We start from the raw sequence: 23346 nt of genomic DNA on the forward strand, positions 1-23346 counted from the left end.
TTAAAATAAGTGTTTTTTGCTTAAAATAAATAAGTAGAGTAGAAGTTAGAAGCAAAATAAGACTTATAAGTGATTAAAGTGTTTGGGAAATAAGTAGAAATCCTGAAACAAAAGCTAGCATTCCTAGTTTTTTATAAATACTTCTTAACTTATTACACAAACGGTACGAATAAGTGCTCATAACTTATAATCCAGAAGCTGGACTTATAAGTTCTAAACAAACACCCACAATATATTTATCTAAAGACCCCATCAATAATTGAAGAGAATTGTAGAAATTGATGATTTGGATTCGAAATCAAATTTAAAATTTGAACTTGGGGTTTGTGAACTCTCTTTTGGTTGGAAACAATTTTGTATTATAATTCCATAGATGTCATTTCTCTAATACAGGGAAGATCATATTAAAATATTGAAAATTATGGGTTGGCATGTAAAGGACATTGGAGCGAGTTTATCTTCGCTCCACGAGAATTGAATTTCAATTTTTTTTATAGACTTTCACGTTAATAAATAATGAATGATGTTAAAATATAATATTGAACTAAAATAAATCTTTCATAAAAAAACTAGATACACAAAAAATATTCTCAAATTTTTTGCCCAACCTAATTTGTAAGGTATGATTGGTTCCAGTTACGTTATAAAAAGTCAAGATGAAGTTCTTTTATTTATAAAATTAGGATATGAGATTCGCTGAGTTAGGAGATCACATGAACCGCATAGATCGCCCGCAACACAAGACATCACAAAATGTGATTTTTAGCTTCCGTGGCGCAGTTGTTGGTTGAATGTTTCACAAACAAGTGGCGCCGATGAGGTTTGACATAAGAAAAACCCACAATGAACCGCAATATAATATAATATAATATATAAATATTAAATATATTAGTAGTTGCTAAACAAAATTATATTATATATATATATTTTATAATTTATGTTATATATACTTGTTATTTGTTAAACCTTTTCAAATAGCTAATTATTATTTTATAAATGTAGCATTATTATTATACCAAATTTTTATAAAACGATTATATTATTATAATATATATCTTAGTACTCGTTATTAAACATCTTTATATTCTTTAGTAGTTGTTCTGAAATGAAATATAGTATTAATTTATTATAAAAAATGCTTTAATTTTTCATTCTTTTTAAACAAAAAAATGTTTTAATTATTATATATTTAACTTTTATTCATAATTGTAACTAAAAATATTTATTAAGAATGTACAAACCGCACCGCGACGTATTTTTGTGGTGTGTTTTATGCGATTTTTATACTAATATAATACGGTTACGATTCGGATATTCAACTAAACCGCATAGATGGTTTGGTTTGCGATTTTAGAATCAGCCCTGGACTAAGCTATCTGTACATGGGTTTTTGAAATATTAATTTGAATCCAGAGAGGTGCAAGAAAATGAAATACTACGATTGTAAGTGGGATATATGATGTCTTGAAATTAGGGTGAAAGATGAACCGACAGGAAACGTGAGCTGCTGCTGCTACATCAATTGACCACAACACACCATCCCATCCTTTTGTTTTTGTTGCGGATAATAATATTACCAGTACTCAGTCTATTACTATTACCACTCTGTTGCGTCTTTGCCTCACCGTGCCCTCATTTTCAAATTCAAATTGCACCTGCACCCGAACCGCACAGAACCTTAAACCTGTCTGCCTGTCTGTTTTTTCATGCCACTGCTCTGCTGCATTATTTCCCGTTACATTATTAACATACTACACTAATATGCTCATTTGGGGGTGGGGATCATATCAACATTATTTATATGACACAAACAAGGAAGGAACTTGCTCAGCATTTTCAACTAAAATTCGAGAGAACAACCAAAACAAATTATACGAGTGATAGGGTACCATGCTACATCGACGCTACAGTGCTCGCCTCCTACTACAGTGCGCAGACATCCCGAAATAAATCTCATCATTACAAAGTACAAGTCAAACAGGATAAAATTGGATACTCACTTCACACCAATATATCATCCGGGACACTCTTGAATTTTCGGTCTCATTTAAAACACTATTTCCAGGAAGTGTATCAGTCTTAAAAGTAAAAAGTTAAATTCCAAAACAAATCGACAATTTGAGAAGTGTTACTCATGGGGATTTAACACAGTAGGCTATAGAGATTATGTAGGTACGATTAATTGAATTTCTATTTCCAAAAAATGGCTATATATAAATTATTAGGGTTCTTCATAACCCATCTCTTCCACCATCAATTTTACCCATTTTTTGGACACAGAAATTCAATTAATTGTACCCACATAATCTTTATAGCCTACTGTGTTAAAGCCCTATGAGTAACACTTCTTAAACTGTCGATTTGTTTTCGGATTTAACGTTTTATTTTTAAGACTGATACAATTTCCGAAAACGGTGTTTCAAATGAGATCGAAAATTCAAGAGTGCCCCGGATGATATATTGATGTGAAGTGAGTGCCCAATTAGATAATTAACCCCATAAAAAATATGCACAATTACCAAAAGGACACAGAAAAGGATAGTTGATACACTAAATAGACAACCATGCTGGGGAGCAAGTATGGACCCGCGCCCGCCACTGTAACTAAAGTGACGGAGAAGGGCCTATATAAAGGGCTCCCCAGTCAAAGTGAAAGGTAAGTGCAATTTCTCCCATAACCCCCTCCCCCCCCCCCCCCAACCCAAACCCATAAAAGCATATCACACCATACACATTTAGAGTTTAAGCTCTATGATCACCCTACTTGTCAAGCATTCCGATTACTGATTATCACGCTGGAAGCGGTTCACGGTAGGGGTGTCAATGGATCGGATATCCGGTCCGACCCGGTCCGATCCAGGAGCTAACGGAGCGGATATAGATCACTTAAAATAATATCCGATCCGAAAAATATCCGATCCAATATGTATAGGATATGGATTTAATACAATCTGATCCCAAAAAAATCCGATCCGACTTATATATATATATATATATATATATATATATATATATATATATATATATATATATATATATATATATATATATATATATATATATATATATAGGGTTAATTATCTAGTTGGTCACTGAAGTGGGCTTAATGTATCAAATTGGTCACTGAACTCAAAACGGTATCAAGATGGTCACTGAAGTTTATTTATTTAGATTTTATCAAGTTTATTTATTATTTATTTTTAATTAAAACAAAAAAATAACTATAAAATGAAATATAAATAATAAATAAACTTGATAAAATATAAATATATTATTTTAAATACTAGAAGTCATAACCTTTTAGTTGGTTGTGGTAACATTTAAAAATAATGCGTAAAACTTTATAAATAATATTTTTACTACTTAAACTCATATTTCAAGATACTTGTTTGATATTTATGGTGACTTTAATGACCATCTTGATACTGTTTTGAGTTCAGTGACCAATTTGATACATTAAGCCCACTTCAGTGACTAACTTGATAATGAACCCTATATATATATATATTTATTTATATTTATATATCTGTGTATATATATACTCCATTAAGATATTACATATATAAATAAATAAATAAAATTAGATAGCATTTGAACTTGGATAATTGAACTTATTAAACATTTTGTTTGAGAATTTTGAGCTGCATTAGTACAACCTATATAAATTCTAAGTTTCTCATATTTTATTAGAAGATTTGTAATATTTATAAGTTAACGTGGTGTTTCTAAATCCTAAACTTCCAAAATTTATTAAAGACTTGTAATATTTGAACAAGTGTATTTTTGTATTTCAAAACACTACATTTTGAATTTGTAAATTATTATTATAAGTGATTCCAACAAATTTTTATAAGTGAAGAATTTTTTTTGTTTAAATATAAACGGAGCGGAGCTCTGATCCGAAAATCCGTGATCCTACGGATTAGGATATGGATCGTGTTCTAAAAAATCCGGTTGAAATCCGATCCGAATCCGAATCCGATAAAATTAAACGGACCAGGATATGGATCATGCCTGATCCGATCCAGATCCGATCCATTGACACCCCTAGTTCACGGGACGCATCCCCGTGCGGCGTTGTTTTGCAGGTTAGGTCGCGACTTGGGCTTCTCGGAACAATGCATTGGAACCCTAAACGAGAAAAAGAGTTATCATTTGGCACGCCAGGAAGGGGGCATTCTCCTTAAAAGAAACCGAGTCGCATTAAAAAGAAACCAGATAGATTTATGCAAACAAGATCAGGGCTAATAGTAAGCCAGCATAGTCACATTGCGAACATCCACAACCCGGATGCTAAGAACGCGAATGCCGCAAACCCTAATGCACGAGAAGTCGACAACAATGTGACCATACATGACGGGACCCCATCAGGAAACACAGGCCCTCGTATAGAGCCAAACAATAACGCACCACCACCACCTGTCACACAAGGAGGACACACTGATTTAACCCGCTTCACGTAGCACCAAATCGATATCTTACTAAAGGTTGCGTCCGCATTTCCCCCACCGGAGGGGGATGCCCGAGGAAACCACGAACCTCACGATGAGGAAGAGCGTGGTGAGGCTCATAGCCAACCGCGTCCGCCAAAATCTGTGGCATCCCAACTCGGATCGTCACAAAACACTAATCACAAGAATCATGGCGGCCAGCAACATCGACCGGAAACATGAAAAGAAAACAGACGAGTTTGCGACCTGAAAAAAGAGGTCGAAGCCAAAAAAGCGGAATACGAAAGAGCCCGGGAACGTCTTGAGAACCGCAACCCGGAATTGCCGGAAGGCCGAAATGACACGGGAAGCGTCAACCCTAAAAATGCAGATATGCTTAACACACTGATGACACTAAAAAAGCGTTTGGAAGAGGGAACAAGCGGAGAGGTTGGAGAATCCCCTTTTACAAAGAGGCTAGAGGACGAGCCCAAGCAACGGCACATAAAGCATCTCAACCTCAACTCTTTTGACTGGATGGGGGACCCTGAAGAACACCTTAGTTACTTCAATCAGTTAGCCCTGCATTACGAGTACCGCGATCTCATCAAATGCCGGTTCTTCGCCGCCACCCTAAGAGGAAGCGCACAACGATGGTTTAGCCGCGTCCCGGCCAGAAGCATAAACACCTGGACAAATTTCAAGAAAGCCTTCCTGAACAAATTCAGAGCCAATCAACCCCATGAGGTGCATACCTCATACTTGCAGATAATAGGGCAACGAGTCGCTACAAAGCTACATCGACCGCTTTAAGGAGGCGGTCAACAAGATCATTTGTGTTAACGAAATTGAGGCCCTGGTACATCCAAAGCGGGGTTTGGACCCGTACGAGTGCGAGAAGTACGTGGTCAATATAATAAAAGTACAACTCACGACCCTGGCCAAAGCATACGACCTAGCATCCCAAGCGGTCACGGAGGCGGAATCTTTAGCCGTCCTGAAGCGGGCACGGGCCCCACCTCCCAGCAACCAGCGACACTATTCCAGGGAACGACACACCCCGTACCAAAAGCCCGCCGAGCAAATGCAGGTTCAAACCACACATGATCCCGCTACCAACAAAAACAACAACGTATCTGTGAAGGACTCACTTGGGCCCGCGGTTGAGCCTAGGCCCCAGAAGCGCCCGGAACCCAACTAGACAAAATTCAGCATGACCCGTTCAGCTCTGCTAAGAGACATCAAGAACAAGCCATTCTTTCAAGCACCGCCACCCATGTGGACCAACCTGGATGACCGGAACAAAGAGCGCCACTACGACTATCACGAAACACACGGGCACTCCACGGATAGTTGCCTCGCACTTAAACATTTCCTATAGCGACAAGCCAAGGCAGGAAACCTCAATCAGTATCTTCCCAGAAATCCGCCACCACCGCCGCCGTAGGATCACAGAGAGGGCCGCAACATAGACAACCCCGTCTTCGGTGGCACCATTTCTCCGGCACGGGCGGATGATCCAACAGTATATGCGATCACTCAGATAGAAGCACACAGCCCCATATATTTTACGCATGCGGACTACGAATGTATTAATACTGATCATAATGAGGCCCTAGTCGTATATTTGCTAGTGGCCGAGAATAAAGTCAAAAGAATCCTAGTAGACAACGGGTCTTCTGTTGACATTTGCTTCAAGCACACTTGGGACCGCCTACGACTAGACAACGCGGTTCTGGAGCTGTGCCTCGACGAAATACCCATCTATGGCTTTGGACACAACGCCGTACCGATTGCGGGAATAGCCCATCTGTCAGTCGTGTTTGGTTCTTCGCCCAATCAAGTCATCAAGACGTTAAAATTCTACATAATCAACGCGGTCTCTTCATATAACATGATTTTGGGAAGACCCACTCTGAACGCCCCCAGGGCCATCCCCTCCACATCGCACCTAAAAATGAAGTTCCCCACTCCCGCGGGAACGGGCGAAGTCAGAGAAGATTCTGAGACTTCAAAACGATGTTATGGCATAGCCCTAGCCTTGGCGGCCACTGAACCCGGAAACATGAAGCGGGAAAGTGCAAACACACGAAGGCAGGAAAAGCGAAAAAGGCAGGCCGCAAACCTCCAAGCCCGTAATAAAAAGCACCGTGATGTACAAGTCATAGAAACACATGATCCCATGCATGAGGAACCTCCCAGGGTGGACGCAGAGCTTAAAAAATGTCTATTGCGGGATGAGCAACCCGTGGCAAAGCCTGCCGTTGCGACAGAGCAAATTGAGGTCTCCCCCACAGACCCAACCAGAAAAATCAGCATCGGCGCATGCCTAGATTCAGTATTCAAAAAAAACTCACAAACTTGCTACGAGAATACGCTGACGTATTCGCTTGGAGCCCCAAAGATATGCCCGGGTTGGATGAGTCTGTGGCCATGGACAAACCCAGCGTAGATCCCAAGAAAGCCCCCAAAAACCAAAGCGACGCAATTTCGCACCAAACCGCCAGAAAGCAATCGACGTTGAGATAGATAAACTGCTAGACGCGGATATAATCTGCGAGGTCTCTTACCCAGATTGGGTCGCAGAAGTCGTACTGGTAAAAAAGGCAAACGGCAAATGGCGCATGTGCGTGGACTACATAGAACTCAACACGGCCTGTCCGAAGGATCCATACCCACTACCCAGCATCGACCAACTCATCGACGCCACTGCAGGACACCTCATGCTCAGTTTCATGGACGCCTTCTCTGGGTATAATCAAATCAGAATAGCACCTGAAGACCGTGAAAAGACTTCGTTTATCATCCACAGGGGGTTGCACTGCAACAAAGTAATGCCTTTCGGACTTATCAACGCGGGAGCAACTTACCAGCGCATGATGAATAAAATCTTCGTACCTCAACTGGGCCGCAACATAGAAGTATACATGGATGACATGATTGTCAAATTGATGCTTCAAGAATCCCACCTAGCGGACTTGGTGGAATGTTTTGCCAATCTCAGGCAACACAACATGAAGCTCAATCCGGACAAATGCACCTTTGCCCTGGAGGCTAGCAAATTTTTAGGGTTCTTAGTCAGCCAACGCGGTATCGAAGCCAACCCGGAGAAAATCCAAGCCATTATCGACATGCAGCCTCCAAAAACCATCAAGGATGTCCAGCGCCTCACCGGCCGTCTCGCGGCCCTATGTCGGTTCATATCAAAGCTCGCAGAGCGATGTCTCCCTTTCTTCGACAGACTTAAGGGAGCACTCAAAACCAAAAAACTCACATGGACGGAGGAATGTCAGAAAGCGTTTGAAGACCTCAAAAAATACCTGGCACCCGCAGCACTCCTCACAACCGCTTCCCCCAGTGAACCACTCTCGTTGTACTTATCTGTTTCTGACAAAGCAGTGGGGCCGTTGTTGATTAAGGAAGCGGAGATGGTCCAAAAACCAGTCTACTATGTTAGTCAAACGCTCAAGGACGCGGAGACCCGCTATCCCAACATAGAAAAGACAACCCTTGCTCTCGTCATGGCCAGCCGAAAACTCTGCCATTACTTCCAAGGGCGGGAGATCCGCGTCATCACTAACCAGCCACTACGCAAAATCCTGCACAAGCCAGAACTTTCGGGACGGCTCATTAATTGGGCGATCGAGCTTAGTCAGTTCCATCTCACATATGTTTCGAGAACCGCGATCAAAGCACAAGCCCTCGCAGATTTTGTCGTCGAATGCAACTTCGCTAAACCGGACGAAGAGGTCCCAGACACACAACAACCCATCCTGAGCACTGACGGTTGGAAAATGTATGTTGACGGCTCTGCAACCACCACCAGATGCGGAGCAGGGGCAATCCTCATCAGCCCGGATGGCTTCTACATCAAACAAGCGCTGCAACTCAACTTCAAATCCACTAATAATCAAGCCGAATACGAAGCCCTGCTCTCGGGACCGGATCTAGCCATCACCCTACAACTACAGAACATCATCATATACAGTGACTCACAACTGGTAGTACGCCATACCACGAGCGACTACGTGGTCAAAGACTCGACATTAGCCCAATATTAGCAACAAGTGCAGTCACGACAGTCTACGCTGAAAAGCTACCAGCTTCATCAAATCGACCGCGAAGACAATACTATGGCGGATAACCTATCCAAGCTTTTAGAGGGAGAGTATACGGAGGCAGACGGTCCCGTATACTCTCCGTCACTCCGCATCCATCCATCAAACAAAAAGAGGAACTTAACATGGCACTTAACGAGGACAACTGGATGACCCCATATATCACTTACCTCCGCGACGGAACCTTGCCAACAGAGCACACCATGGCCAGGCAGTTCAGAGCACAGGCGACCAAATTCTTCCTCCAAAATGATACCATGTATCGCCGCAACTTTGACTCCCCGATCCTCAAATGCGTTGATGATGACGAAGCAATGTACTGCATGCGGGAAGTGCACGAAGGCATACGAGGGGATCACATGAAGGGAAAAGCTCTCACACACAAGATTTTGCGACAAAGATACAACTGGTCCACCATGGGAAAAAACTGCAGCCTTTGTAAAGGCATGCCACCAATGCCATCTATTTAGCAATGTGCCGCGCGCTGCCCCCGCGGTTCCCGTCTCCATACTCTCGCCAAAACCATTCTCAATATGAGGAATCGACATCATGGGTCCTTTCTCCAAAGCCAAAGGCGAACTCCAATTTGTTATGGTCACTATAGACAATATGACCAAATGAGTAGAGGCAAAAGCACTTAAGACCATCACCAAGGAGGACGCCATTAGATTTGTCCGGGATCAAATTATCACCCGCTTCGGGATCCCAACAACTCTCATATCTGATAACAACACTTGGCATGTGGAAAAACTCGGGAAATATTACCAGTAGAAGTTGTGACTGGATGATGATCACAACATGTAACCTACTATCATTTTGGTCTATCAATATATATCGCTGTTATCAACTGAATTACGAGTCTGCAATCTCACTCAACAAAAGCACATAAAAAGCACAACCCACAAGCATATAAAAACAAAAGCACATAAAAACAAATCCACGAGGAAAGTAAAAGCAACTTGTATTATAAAGCACATTTTACACAAAGCACATACACGCATAGCCGCCGCAGGCACAAACGCAGCCCGGGTCGCGCAATACTCACACACTACAAAGACAAATAAAGCAAAGACACAATACATCAGTACACCGCCAAATGAACCCGGATACAGGATCACCGCGGGCTTAGGGAAAGCAAATAAATACTACAAACACATCAACTCAAAGTCTAAGACTCCACCTCCTCTTCACTCGAGTCATCTACGGACAGTTCATTATGGATTAACTACAATTGCGCCCAGATGGTTCCGCGACGCTTCACATGACGGGCCCGGATACGTTCCATTTTCTTGTGATAAGATTCATGCAAGTCTTTGTTCTTCTGCACCAATTCCCCGATAGCACCACGAGCCCGCGTACTCAGTGGCTCATCAATCCAATCTTCATAGTGATAGTCGCCAGCACCGCGAACCTCAAAGCGCCGACCAACATTCCGACCACCCCAAATGGTCTTCACCGCCACGGGACGATCACAATAACAACAGAAACCTAGAAAGGTAGACATGATAATGCAAGTTCAGAGTAAAACAAAATAAAGGCAAAGTAAGGAAAGATAGCATACCTCCATTGCCAAGACCAGCCATTTATACTACTCAATCGCACGTGCCCGGCGTCAACCTGCTATAAGGACAAGCAAATAAACAAAGACAGAAGGACAATTGGCACCATCCCTGTCTCAGACTAAAACAATACGCAACATTTAAAGCATGTCAGGGCATGGCCGCAAGCCCGCGACCTTACCCTGACAACAGTATAGCCGTGACTGGTCAACTCCAGCAACATCTAAGTACAAAGTAACACGCGAAAATATAGACAAGAAAGCAACATTATCCGCAAAGCAAATTAAAGTCAAAAGCACTAATATCCAACCATCCATGTACAACATATTACAAACCAAAACCATTGTTCAGATGCACGAATACCAACTAGACAGTTCAAAAGTTGTTAGAAAAGAAACTACGAAATAAACAGAGTTAAATGGCCGCAGTCTCATCCGTGTCCTCGGCAACTGCATTTCCGCCCTCAGGAGTTTAATCTTCCGCCTCTGCATCCTACTCCGCATCCGCAGCGCTCGCATCCGGGTTGTCCATCTCCTTGGCATGTGACTCAGACACTTCGGCATCCTCCGCTTCCGGATTCTCCATCACGGTCGCCAGTGTTCCAGGACTTTTTGCCGCGACGCTGCTCCCGGAACCGGGACCAGCACCCTCCAATTCTTTGACACGAGCAGCCAGCTTCTTATTCTTCTTCTTCCTCTTGTGGGCTTTGGACTTAGCCTTCTTCAAAGCCGCTTCTAGGCTGGCAACGCGCTTCTCCAAACCTGAGATACCCTGGGAAGAACCCATCCGCACCCGCCACCAACTTCGTGTACTCCGCGCTTTGCTTGAAAGAGGAGATTCCTTCCTCACACGCATTCGCAAGGGCGGCACGGTACTCGGCACTGCCCTGGAATTTCCGAATAGCCATCTCCTCAATTGGTCACGATGTAACCATAGCTTCAGCCTCCTCAGCATGCTTTTGCAACTCAGCGAAAGTACGTTCCGCGACCGCTTCCTTGCCCTCCTAAAATAGCCGTTGCATCTCCAACTCAGCGTTCACTTGGTCCCTTTTGTCAAAAATGTGCTTCCAATCCACCTTCAAGTTGTCCAAATCAAGGAACAACTTCTTCTTCTGATCCTCCACTTCATGACAATTCTGCACCAAGGTCCTTTTCTGAATCTCAAGCTCAGCAACTTGTTTCCGCAAAGCAATCCTGTCTTGGCGGAATACTTCCCCCCGGGTGCTGAAAGCAAGATCATAACCGCGGGCCTTCAGTAAACATCACGCAGCACATTACAACTTATACATCAAGAAAAAATACTAAGTACAAAAGCATACAATTACGCATACCTTCCTATGATGAAGCTCAGAGCGGCGCATCAATTTCTTCCAGCCGAGGCCTTCCACTTTCTCCACATCATCATCTATTAAACCCACCTGCCCAGGTGGGCCAACACAAAACAAATTCCCCCAACCGGGACGGCGAGCATCCTCAGGCCCAATTTCATCTTCAGTCCCGGACAACTCCTCAGCACCAGCATCTGCCACCAACTCAACATTTCCGCGGAGCCTGACACGACGCCCGATCCTAGAGCTCAAGGCCAATTTTCTCCCGCTACCGGAGCCCCGTGCCCATTTTCTCCGCCTTTAGGGTCCTGGAGTTTCTGTAGGAACAATCAGACCTTGGCCCTGCGTTTTATGATATTAATTAAAAGTTCGAACAGAATATTAACCTTAATCGCTACGGCGCAAGTGATTCAAATCCACGTCTTCTACTGTATTCCCTGATTCTCCTTGGACGAAGTGTGGCCTTCGATCTCCCAAGGTGTGCCTCTCCTTAAAGCTCCGAAAAACCCAAAACCCTAGCTGTCTCTTTGAGAAAAAGGTCTGCCTCTCTCAAACTCTAGGATGAATTCATTTTGGTGTGTTTTTCAGCTTTAGGAGAACGAGAATATATATAGGCTACAGCAGGGATCATGGACCATTAGGTCAGGCCTTCCAATGACATTCTGGGCCAGGCCCAATGTCATTAAATATTAATTCAATCCACTAAAGAATTAATATTTACACTACCTATCCTAATTCTGTAAATTAATTATTTAATTCGGCTTCCATATTAATTGCTTATAAATTCCCTATGTTTAAGATATCGCATGTCCATTAATTAAATTAATTTCTGACAATTAATTTAATCAATATCTTTTGTTAGGAATCAATAATTTTTGATGATAACATAAACATTTTGTAACATGTCTTACTTAGTATCTTTATCAAATTTCAGTTGTAATTGTTATATTTCTTATCATTGGGAATTATCAACGGATGGGTAGAATAGGATGGCTAATTGTAAATATCCAATGCCATGTAATTTTATCTAAGTGAAGGATATTCAACTGATGAGATGTAATTCTTCAACTGATGAAGACTGAACCGTGTTTCAACTGATGAAAATCAAGCATTCAACTGAAGACAAAGTATTCAACTGATGATGCTAAGGAATTCAACTGATGAGACTGGAACAACATTCAACTGATGAAGTTTGTAATTCATTCAACTGATGAGCCCAGCACAACATTCAACTGATGAAGTCAAGAGCAGTTGAAAGTAACCAGAACTCTCAACTGATGAAGCAAAGAGCAGTTGAAAGTGACTAGAGCTTAAGTCTGACAAATCACATGGATCGAATTACACTAAAATAGACATGGAAGCCTAATTAGGAAAATAAAGAAGAAGCAGAAACATACTTATCTCATGCAGTGCAATCTGGGTCAAATCAAGATGATGGTTAAAGATGAAGACATCTCAGAAAGCATGCATAAGACAAAGTTGTGCAGCATTGTTTTTAGATTAGAGTGCATTTTGTAATCTAGCTAAAAGCTTTGTAAAACTTGGAGTATATAACCAAGTTAGAAGCATCAGTTGAACTTGTTCAAATTACTTGAGAGAAAAATCTGAGAGTTAGAACTTGTTTGAGTGATGAACCAGCAGCTTTGCGAATTGTAAACAATCCACAGATTCTTCTTTATAAAATCTCACGGGTGGATCATTCAATCCACCCGTATTTTTAATACTTGGTGTTCTCTGTTAAACTGTAATCTAGTGTACTGTTCTTGAATCTTTTAAATTTGTAAAAGATTGTATTCAACCCCCCCTTCTACAATCTTTCTTATAGCTGGTGTAAAATAACAATTGGTATCAGAGCCAGGTTCCCAACAAACAGGGAAAAAGATCAACACTGCTAAAGAAAGATGGGAAAGAAGGATGCTGGAGTGAAGATTCCTGTTCTTGACAAAGACAACTATTTTCACTGGAAAGTGAGAATGCATCTGCATCTGTTGTCCATTGATGAAAGCTATGTGAACTGCATTGAAAAAGGACCTCATGTCCCCATGAAGGTCTGCACCAGTATGGGAGCTGATGGTGAAGACATGGCAGGTAAGATGATTCCAAAACCTATCCATGAATATTCTCAAGAAGATACTGAAGAAGTGCACAAGGACAAGAAAACCATGAACCTTCTGTTCAATGGTTTGGATCAAGAAATGATTGATAGTGTTATCAGCTGCACAAGTGCCAAAGAAATTTGGGACACCATCAGGACCATCTGTGAAGGGAATGAGCAAGTAAGAGAGAACAAAATGCAGCTTCTGATTCAACAATATGAGTCATTCCATTTCAAGTCTGGTGAATGTTTGAGTGATACTTTTAACAGATTTCAAAAACTGTTAAATGGTCTAAAGCTCTTTGGAAGAGTATATCAAGTTAAGGATTCAAATTTGAAGTTCTTAAGAGCTCTTCCCAAAGAATGGAAACCTATGACAGTCTCTCTCAGAAACACACAAGAGTTCAAAGACTATACTCTAGAGAGATTGTATGGAACCTTAAAGACTTATGAGCTTGAAATGGAGCAAGATGAAGAGATTGAGAAAAGCCAAAAGAAAGGACATTCATCTGTGGCTTTAGTTGCATCTCTTGATGATACTGTCAAGGACAAAGGAAAATCTCAAGTTGAAGAAACTGAGAAGTTGGTCAAAGAAGAGAGCTCAGAGTCAAGCAAAGGAAAGAGAAAAGAGAAAGATGGAGCTGATTCTGGTGAAGAAAGTGATGGAATTGATGAACATCTAGCCTTCCTATCAAGGAGATTCTCCAAACTGAAATTCAAAAAGAATTTCAATTCTGCAAAATCATTCAAAGGCAATCAAAAGTCTGACAGAAGCATGGTTGACAGATCAAAATTCAAGTGCTTCAATTGTGGGAATGCAGGTCACTTTGCAAATGAGTGCAGAAAGCCTAAAGTTGAGAAGAAGTCAAGTGAAAACATTGACTACAAAAAGAAATATTATGAACTTCTCAAACAAAAGGAAAGAGCATTCATCACAAAGGATGATTGGGCAGCTGGAGATGATTCTGATGAAGAGGAGGAGTTTGTCAATCTAGCTCTAATGGCCAACTCCACAGATCAAGAAGAAAACACCGGAAGCAGTAGTCAGGTATTCACTACAAACCTAGTTGAGTTAACTTAAGATGAATGCAATGCTACCATTAATGAAATGTCTACAGAATTGTATCATTTGCATGTTTCTTTAAAATCTCTCACTAAGGAAAACAGTAGAATTAAGGACGCTAACACCTTTCTTAGTGATAGAAACAGTGCCTTAGAAGCTCAATTTATTGAGTTTGAGAAACTGAAAATTGAGTGTCAGACAACCAAGGATGATCTCTTGGTTGTTCTGAAAAGAAAAGAGATCATAAGAAAGCAGCTTGATAAGGAACAAGAGATTATTGCCAAATGGAAATCTGGAAGAGATGCTTCCACCAATATCATTAACATGCAAGGTAGAGAGACTTTTGTAGAGAATGAATGGAAGAGGAATAAGAAAGTGCTTGAGGTATCTGAGAACAGTTCAAGTGATGAGAATACTGATGATGATCATCAGTTGAAAAGCAAAGTCTCAACTGATGAGAGTCATCAGTTGAACAAAAACTCATCAGTTGACAAGAAAGTTCTCAAGAAGCTTAACAAGAAATATGGTCCTGTTAAAAAGAATTTTGTTAAAGGTGAGAATAGTTCTTCTGAGACCAGTGATAGTGTTAATAACACTCTTAATTCCAGTAACAAGAACAAGAAGAAGTTGGATACTAGTGAGCATAAATCTGAGGAGACTAAAAAGAAGAAAGGAAATAGAAATGGCAAAATAGGAGTTAACAAGCACACCAATTACACTCCCAATGCTAGTGCTCTTAGGAAAACCTGCAGTAAGTGTGGTAGTGTAAATCATTTATCTGCTAATTGTAAAACTGTGATTGCTCCTAATTTATCTTTGCCTATTCCTATGACATCTGTTCCTCACATGAATTTATCTGCTATGAATATGATGCCTGGTTTATTGCCTCACAATCCTTATTCTCAGCCTAACATGCCATATATGTTCAATCCTTATTTTAATGCCTTTAACATGCCTCAATTTCATTCAAATTTGCATGGAATGAACAATGTATGCATGCCTCAAAGGCCTGTGTTTGAAAACAGAGTTGATATTCCAATTTTTCAACCAAAATCAAACATTGAACCAATTCAATCCAAGGAAAAAGTTGAGAAAGTGGAAAAGGCTGCTAAGACTAACAAATCTGGACCCAAAGCAATTTGGGTACCAAAATCAACTTGATCTGTTTATGAAATGTGTGCAGGGAAACGACAAGAAGAATTTGTGGTACTTGGATAGTGGATGCTCCAGGCACATGACTGGTGATTCCTCTCTGCTCACAAAATTTGAGGAGAAAGCTGGCCCTAGCATTACCTTTGGAGATGACAGCAAAGGATATACTATGGGATATGGCTTAATTGCAAAAGAAAATGTCATCATTGATGAAGTTGCATTGGTGTCTTGTCTTAAGCACAACTTGCTTAGCATCAGTCAACTCTGTGATAAAGGTTACAAGGTTAATTTCACCACTGCAGCCTGTGTTGTCACCAAAGGAGATGACAACAATGTGGTTTTAATTGGACAAAGGAAAGGAAATGTGTATGTAGCTGACTTCAATTCTGTAAAGTCTGAATCCATCACTTGCCTTCTCAGCAAAGCAAGCTTAGATGACAGTTGGCTATGGCATAAGAGATTGTCTCATCTAAATTTCAAAACCTTGAATGAGTTAGTAAAGAAGGACTTGGTAAGAGGTCTACCTAAGCTGGAATTTTCCAAAGATGGATTATGTGGAGCTTGTCAGCTAGGAAAGCAAAAGAGAAGCTCTTTCAAAAGCAAATCTCTTTCATCAATTGTGAAGCCCCTTCAGCTCTTGCATATGGATTTATTTGGACCAGTCAACATAATGTCCATTTCAAAGAAGAAATATTGCTTAGTGATTGTTGATGATTTTTCAAAATTTACTTGGACTTTCTTCCTGCATTCTAAGGATGAAGCTGGGAAAATCATCATCAATCATATCAAGGCATTAAACAACAATCCAGATGTCAAAGTTGGAAGGATAAGAAGTGACAATGGAACAGAATTCAAGAACTCTGTGATGAAAGAATTTTGTGAAGAAGAGGGAATTATTCATGAGTTCTCTGCACCAAGAACGCCACAACAAAATGGTGTTGTTGAAAGGAAGAATAGAACTCTTATTGAGGCTGCAAGAACCATGATTAATGAAGCTCAACTTCCAACCTATTTTTGGGCTGAAGCTGTGAATACTGCTTGTTTTACTCAAAACATTTCACTAATTACCAAACCTCACAATCTAACTCCCTTCCAACTCTTCAAAGGAAAGAAGCCAATAATTAGCTTTCTACATGTATTTGGATGCAAGTGTTATGTTCTAAGAAATCAAGGTGAAAATCTTGGAAAGTTTGAGGCCAAGGCAGATGAAGCTATTTTTGTTGGATATTCTGATGGAAAATCATTTAGAGTATATAATCTGAGAATCAACATTGTTATGGAATCAATTCATGTGGTTTTTTATGATAAAAAGATTCAAGGTCTGACAGATGAAGGATTTCATGATAATCTCAGATTTGAAAATGAAGGTGAAGGTGATCTATATGACAGTGATGATGATTGTGATGACACTATTCAGAATGTTGGAATTAATCCTGGAATTAATGTTCCAACTGATGACTCTCTGGTCCAAGAAACAACTGCTATTGAAAATTCAACTGAAGCATCAGTTGAAACTACATTGGAGGGATCAGTTGAAACACCTCAAGGATCATCAGTTGAAAGAATGTCTCAAAATTTCAATCAGTCTAGAAATAATGAGATGTCAAATTTAGGGGGAGCTTTCCAACATGGAAACCTGAACTTCAACAATGAAGCCACATCATCAAGGCAATCACTTCCACCACAAAGAAAGTGGACAAGGGATCATCCTTTTGAGCTAATTATTGGAGATGCAAATGCATCTGTACAAACAAGAAGACCAACTCAAGATGAGTGTTTGTACAGTGCATTCCTTTCACAGGATGAGCCTAAAGTCATAGAAGATGCTCTCAAAGATGCTGATTGGGTCCTTGCTATGCAAGAAGAATTAAATCAATTTGAGAGAAACAATGTATGGAAGCTGGTACCCAAACCTAAAAACAGAACAATTGTAGGAACAAGGTGGGTATTCAGAAACAAGGTGGATGAGAATGGAGTTGTCACTAGAAACAAGGCAAGGCTTGTTGCTAAAGGATACTCTCAGTCTGAAGGAATTGATTTTGATGAGACCTTTGCACCAGTTGCATGACTGGAAGCAATAAGAATCTTCCTGGCCTATGCTGCTCATGCAAACTTTAAAGTTTATCAAATGGATGTCAAGAGTGCTTTTCTAAATGGTGAACTGGAAGAGGAGGTATATGTCAGTCAGCCTCCTGGTTTTGAAGATCCAGAATTTCCAGAGTATGTTTACTTTTTATTAAAAGCACTCTATGGACTTAAGCAAGCACCAAGAGCATGGTATGACACTCTATCTCAATTCTTGTTAGATAATCATTTTTCCAGAGGAACTGTGGATAAAACACTATTTTACAGAAATGTAAATGGTGCCTTTATTCTGGTTCAAATTTATGTAGATGATATAATTTTTGGTTCTACAGATGAGAAACTTTGCAAGAAGTTTGCTAATCTAATGAAAAGTCAGTATGAAATGAGCATGATGGGAGAGCTCACCTACTTTCTTGGTTTACAAGTTAAACAAGTAAAGGAAGGTATATTCATAAATCAAACTAAGTACATCTATGATCTACTTAAGAAGTTTGATTTAATGGATTGCAAAGAAGCTAAGACTCCCATGCCAACAGCCACCAAATTAGAGTTAAGACCTAATGAGAAATCTGTGGACATCTCTAATTATAGACGCATGGTTGGTTCTCTTTTATATCTGACAGCTAGTAGACCAGATATTATGTTTTCTACATGCCTCTGTGCTAGATTTCAATCTGATCCTAAAGAATCACATCTTATTGCTATAAAAAGAATATTCAGATATCTTAAGGGAACACCAAATCTTGGTATTTGGTACCCTAAAGACTCTGGATTTGATCTAATTGGATATTCAGATGCTGATTTTGCAGGATGCAAAATTGATAGAAAAAGTACAACAGGCACATGTCAATTTCTTGGTGACAGATTGATTTCTTGGTTTAGCAAAAAGCAAAATTCTGTATCAACCTCTACAGCTGAGGCTGAGTACATTGCAGCTGGAAGCTGTTGTGCAGAATTATTGTGGATGAGAAATCAATTACTTGATTATGGCTTAAATCTCTCAAAAATCCCAATATTTTGTGACAACACCAGTGCTATTGCTATAACTGAGAATCCAGTTCAACACTCAAGAACCAAGCACATTGACATCAAATATCACTTCATAAGAGAACATGTGATGGCTGGCACCGTTGAAATGCATTTTGTTCCAAGTGAAGAACAAATTGCAGATATTTTCACAAAACCTCTTGATGAATCCACATTCACAAGGTTGGTAAGTAAATTAGGTATGTTAAATTTCTCCTAATTTAGAGTGAATTTTTCTGTAATTTGGCAGCCAGATTTTGATTAATTTTAATTTATCAAAATTAAGTTAATTATAATTCTGGACAAAGTCTGTAATACTTCAACTGATGAACTAATGAAATTGTTTCAACTGATGTTTGAAACAATATCCTCTTGTCTTATTTTCCAATCAACTGATGACAGCAGTTGAGATTACTTTCAACTGATCATCATCAGTTGAATAGGAAGTTTAAAGAGGTGCTTATTTCATCCGTTGAAAGCATTATCAGATCTGAGCCGTTGAAGTTTCTCTTGTCTCTCTCCTACTTTATACACACAATCGTGTGTGTAATTTTTGTAGAGTTCAATAAGAGTAATTTCTTCTCAACGGCAATTTCTCAGCCAATCACAGCAATTTTCTGAGAAAGTATTTAAGTGTTTTAATTTATTTTCATTTCTTTTCATCTCACTCTTTCGAATTCATAAACCCTCTGCTCTTCTCTCTCTGTGCAAAAACAAGCTCTAATTTTTCTTCAAGCTTTTTCTGTAACTGCAATGGCGCCCATGAAGAAATACTCCTCACCAACAAACTTCATCTATGAGAAGAACAACTTCGCGTCATTTGTTGACACTGGGGCGGTAGAAGAGAAAGAATACCACAAGATGATGAACTTCATCAAATCAAGCCAGCTCTCTCATGCTATGCTTGAAGCTCCTACCATCTACCATGAAATAGTGGAGGAGATGTGGACCTCTGCAGAGTTTAATAGTGAGGATGAAACTCTAACCTTCTATATTAATAATGAAATTCATTCTGTTAATGCTGATGTTATGAAAGCATGCTTTAAGATTCCTGAAGACACTGTTTTATCTTTGCCTAGTGATATTCAGTTGGTTAATTTACTTAATGCCATGAATTATGTTTTGCCAACTGATGCCTTAGGTAAAATAGAAAGAAGAGGTCTTAGGAGAGAATGGAGTTATTTGTGTGATGCATTTATTAAGGCATTCTCTGGTAAAATTATTAATTTTAATGCTCTTACTTCCCAGATTTTACAAATGCTTTATATGTACTTGACTAATGAATATTTCAACTTTGGTGGTTTGATGATCCAAGAAATTGGGGAGAAACTAGGTGATAAAACTGGTAGACCTTGGAATATTTATTATGTTAGATTTCTCATGATGCTGGCTAATCATCTCAATAAAAAGCTGGTTATCACTAACAAGGAAGCCAAGCTTCCCAGTTGTGTGCAGGAAAAGAGAGTCTTTAAAGATCTCTTTAGGATGAATCTATACCCCTCCTTGGAGGTGGTGTACCTGCCAACCATGGATCCTAGAAGAGAAAAGGAGGTACATGGCTTTCCTACTACTCTTTCTCAACCCTCATCTTCTTTGCTTTCTGCCATCAGGGCTGTTGAAGAGGCCCATCAACAGTCCACACAAGTGGCAAAACCTTCTAAAACCAAATCTTCTAAACCAACCTCAGGTGCCTCCCAAAAGGCATCTGTTGTAAAATCCAAGAAAAACAAACCTGAGGGGAGTGTGATTGGAGGTTGTGAGGGGGAGGGAAAGGGTGAACATAAAAGAAGCCCTAAGGATAAGGATGGAGAGGTGAGTGCTGACCAGCCTAGCCACTCTGCAGTCTCCCAAAAGACTGTAGATGTTAATATGGAATTAAGCACATCCCTAGCAGCATCCTCCCAAAAGGATGTTGCTATTGAAAATAGTCCCCAACCAGGGACACAGATAAAAAGGGGGAGGGACACCACTTCTTCACCAATCAAAGCTTATGGGAGAAAGAAGATGAGAAGTGACAAACTTAAGCACTCTGCACACACACAGGCATCCATTTTGGATTTTATGCCTGTAACTTCTCAAAGTCAGATTGATGTGACTCCAATAAATGTGGAGTCACAGCCCCCTTCTTCATCTCAACAAATCACCCATATTCATGATCTTACCATCTCTACTACTCAAACACAATCCCCAACCTCTTCTGTGGATGTGGAATTAATTCACACCACACTTGTAAATTCTCCATCTTTGGATTTCATGGAGAAGCCCCCCTCTGAGATTGATCATCATCATTTTGATGATTTGTTGGATCTTTCTCTTCCAATTTCTTCTTCTGTGACAGTGTGTTCTGTGGATTTACCTTTAAAATCAATCACCACAGACTCAATTATCACAGCTTCTAAACCTATTTCTTCCTTATCTTCAACTGATCTCCTTCATCAGTTGAACAGTGTTTGTTCTTCAACTGATATGCTTAACAGCTCTCATCAGTTGAATGTCTCCTCCACTTGTGTTTCAACTGATGTCCCTCATCAGTTGACAACTGCTGCTGATTCAACAACTATACCATTTTCTACAGCAGTTGATCACATGGTGGCACAAACACTTCTAGGATTGAGTGCAGTGAGCTCTGGAGTGGAGAGGCAGCCTAGTGAGCTGGCAAAAGGAGAGGGAGTGGAGAGTCTGGCTATTTATTCCAGCCAGGAAAAAGGAGAGGATAAGAGTGACCCTTTAGTAAGGATAAGTGAGGGAGAGGTAAGTGGTGTGGTGAGCCAAGGGGAGCCCTTTATGCAAGAAAAGAGAGAAATTGAGAGAAATGCAGGTGTCAATGAAGGGTTTAGTGAACAAGATTTTCAAGCTGAATACAGATCCATATTGGATGGTGTTTCACTAGACCCTGAGACTTTTACTCATGGGATGTCTTCTATTCAAGACTTTGCCAGATTGGATAATCAAGCAGCTGAGAGGCACCTCAATCTGATTCACACTACATCTTCTATGCTTAGAGCAAAGGAGGCACTTACAGCTCTGCCTGCCAATGCTGGAGATGACTTTCAATATGATGATAGTGATGAAGACCTCAATGATGCACTTGAGGAATCTCTTGGTGACCAACCTACAACTTCTCTTCCTTCTTGGGTCTCCATGCAGTCTGCCAATGCAACTGTAGTTAGCTTGGAGCTGCAAAGGCAAGTCTCCACCATTCTTCAACCACAATCTGAAAGCTCATCCTCCCCTCCATCCATCTGTGCTACTATTGCCAGTCAGGCTCTGGACAACCTCAAGCTTCACAAATATCAATCTCTCCACTTTCAGCATGAGATAGAGCATCTAAATTCTCTCATTGCCTCTGTCAAGACTGATCTGACCAAGCAAATTGATGAAAAGCTTCCAGCTAAAGTCAAATCAGCACTTTCTGAATCTGAGCAAAAGCAACTTCAGTTGGAAAAGCAAGTGGAAGTTCTGGAAGGAAATGTCCATATCTTAAACTCTAGAATGGAAGAGATGTTGCAGCATCAAAGAATTCAGACTGGACTTCTTCAACATCTTCTTCTTGCCTCTGGTGTTTCTCTTCTCAGTTCATCTCCTACACTTGCTGCTAACAAAAAGGGGGAGAAAGAATTACCAACTCCTGCAGAATTGATCAGCCAAATTCCTCCTCCTTTCCATACTGAAAGGGAAAAGCAAAAGCTTGCAAGGATTGCAGAATTAGATTCTATTGCAAAGAGAGTGGCTCAGTTGGGAAAGAAATCTTCTGTAAACTCACCATCCTCATCTGCAGCCACCACAGCTCAAATCTCTTTTCAAACCACAACTACAATTCTCAGGGTGATTACACCTGAAATTGTTATTTCTTACAAGAAAGAAAAGGGTGAGCCATCATTTTTGAATGAGTTCAAGGCCATTCTATTTCCAAAAAATTGTGGTTACTCCAGGCCTGGAAAAGACTCAAGCTCAATCTACTTTCCACTAGCCAGGTCTGACAAAAGTGAATACAAGCTTTTGGGCCAAGAGATCAAAAGTTACAAAGACTCTACAGATGTGGCTTTAAAAGCTCATTTTGCCATCATCTACAGAGAAGGCCAAAAGCTGTTTATTGGAACTGGCCATCCTCACTACTCATTTGCAAAAGCTGAAGAGGTGGCCAGAGAATGTGAAAGAAAGGAGTATGAATCTCAACTCTCTTTGAATCAAGAAATAGAGGTTGATGAAAGGTATGCAATTGAGCTAGAAGAGGAGTTGGCAGCTGAGCTTCAAACTGAGAAAAGATTGCCTCTTGAATCTTCTCCAAAGAAAAAGAGAGTCAAATCTAAAACTAAGATGCCTGAGGCAGCCAAGAGAAGAGAAGAAGTGCCTGAAAAGCCTATCTCAAAGCCTTCTTCTCCAATCAAGGACACCACAGTGGTACATCCAGATGTCAACTTCCATGATGAGCCAATAATGCCAAAGGAGGAGCCAGTTGACTTGGAAGATATTCCAATTCCAGCTTTTCTT

The sequence above is a fragment of the Daucus carota genome, chromosome 5 (genome assembly GCF_001625215.2).
Source record: "Daucus carota subsp. sativus chromosome 5, DH1 v3.0, whole genome shotgun sequence".
In the NCBI taxonomy this organism is placed as follows: Eukaryota; Viridiplantae; Streptophyta; class Magnoliopsida; order Apiales; family Apiaceae; genus Daucus; species Daucus carota.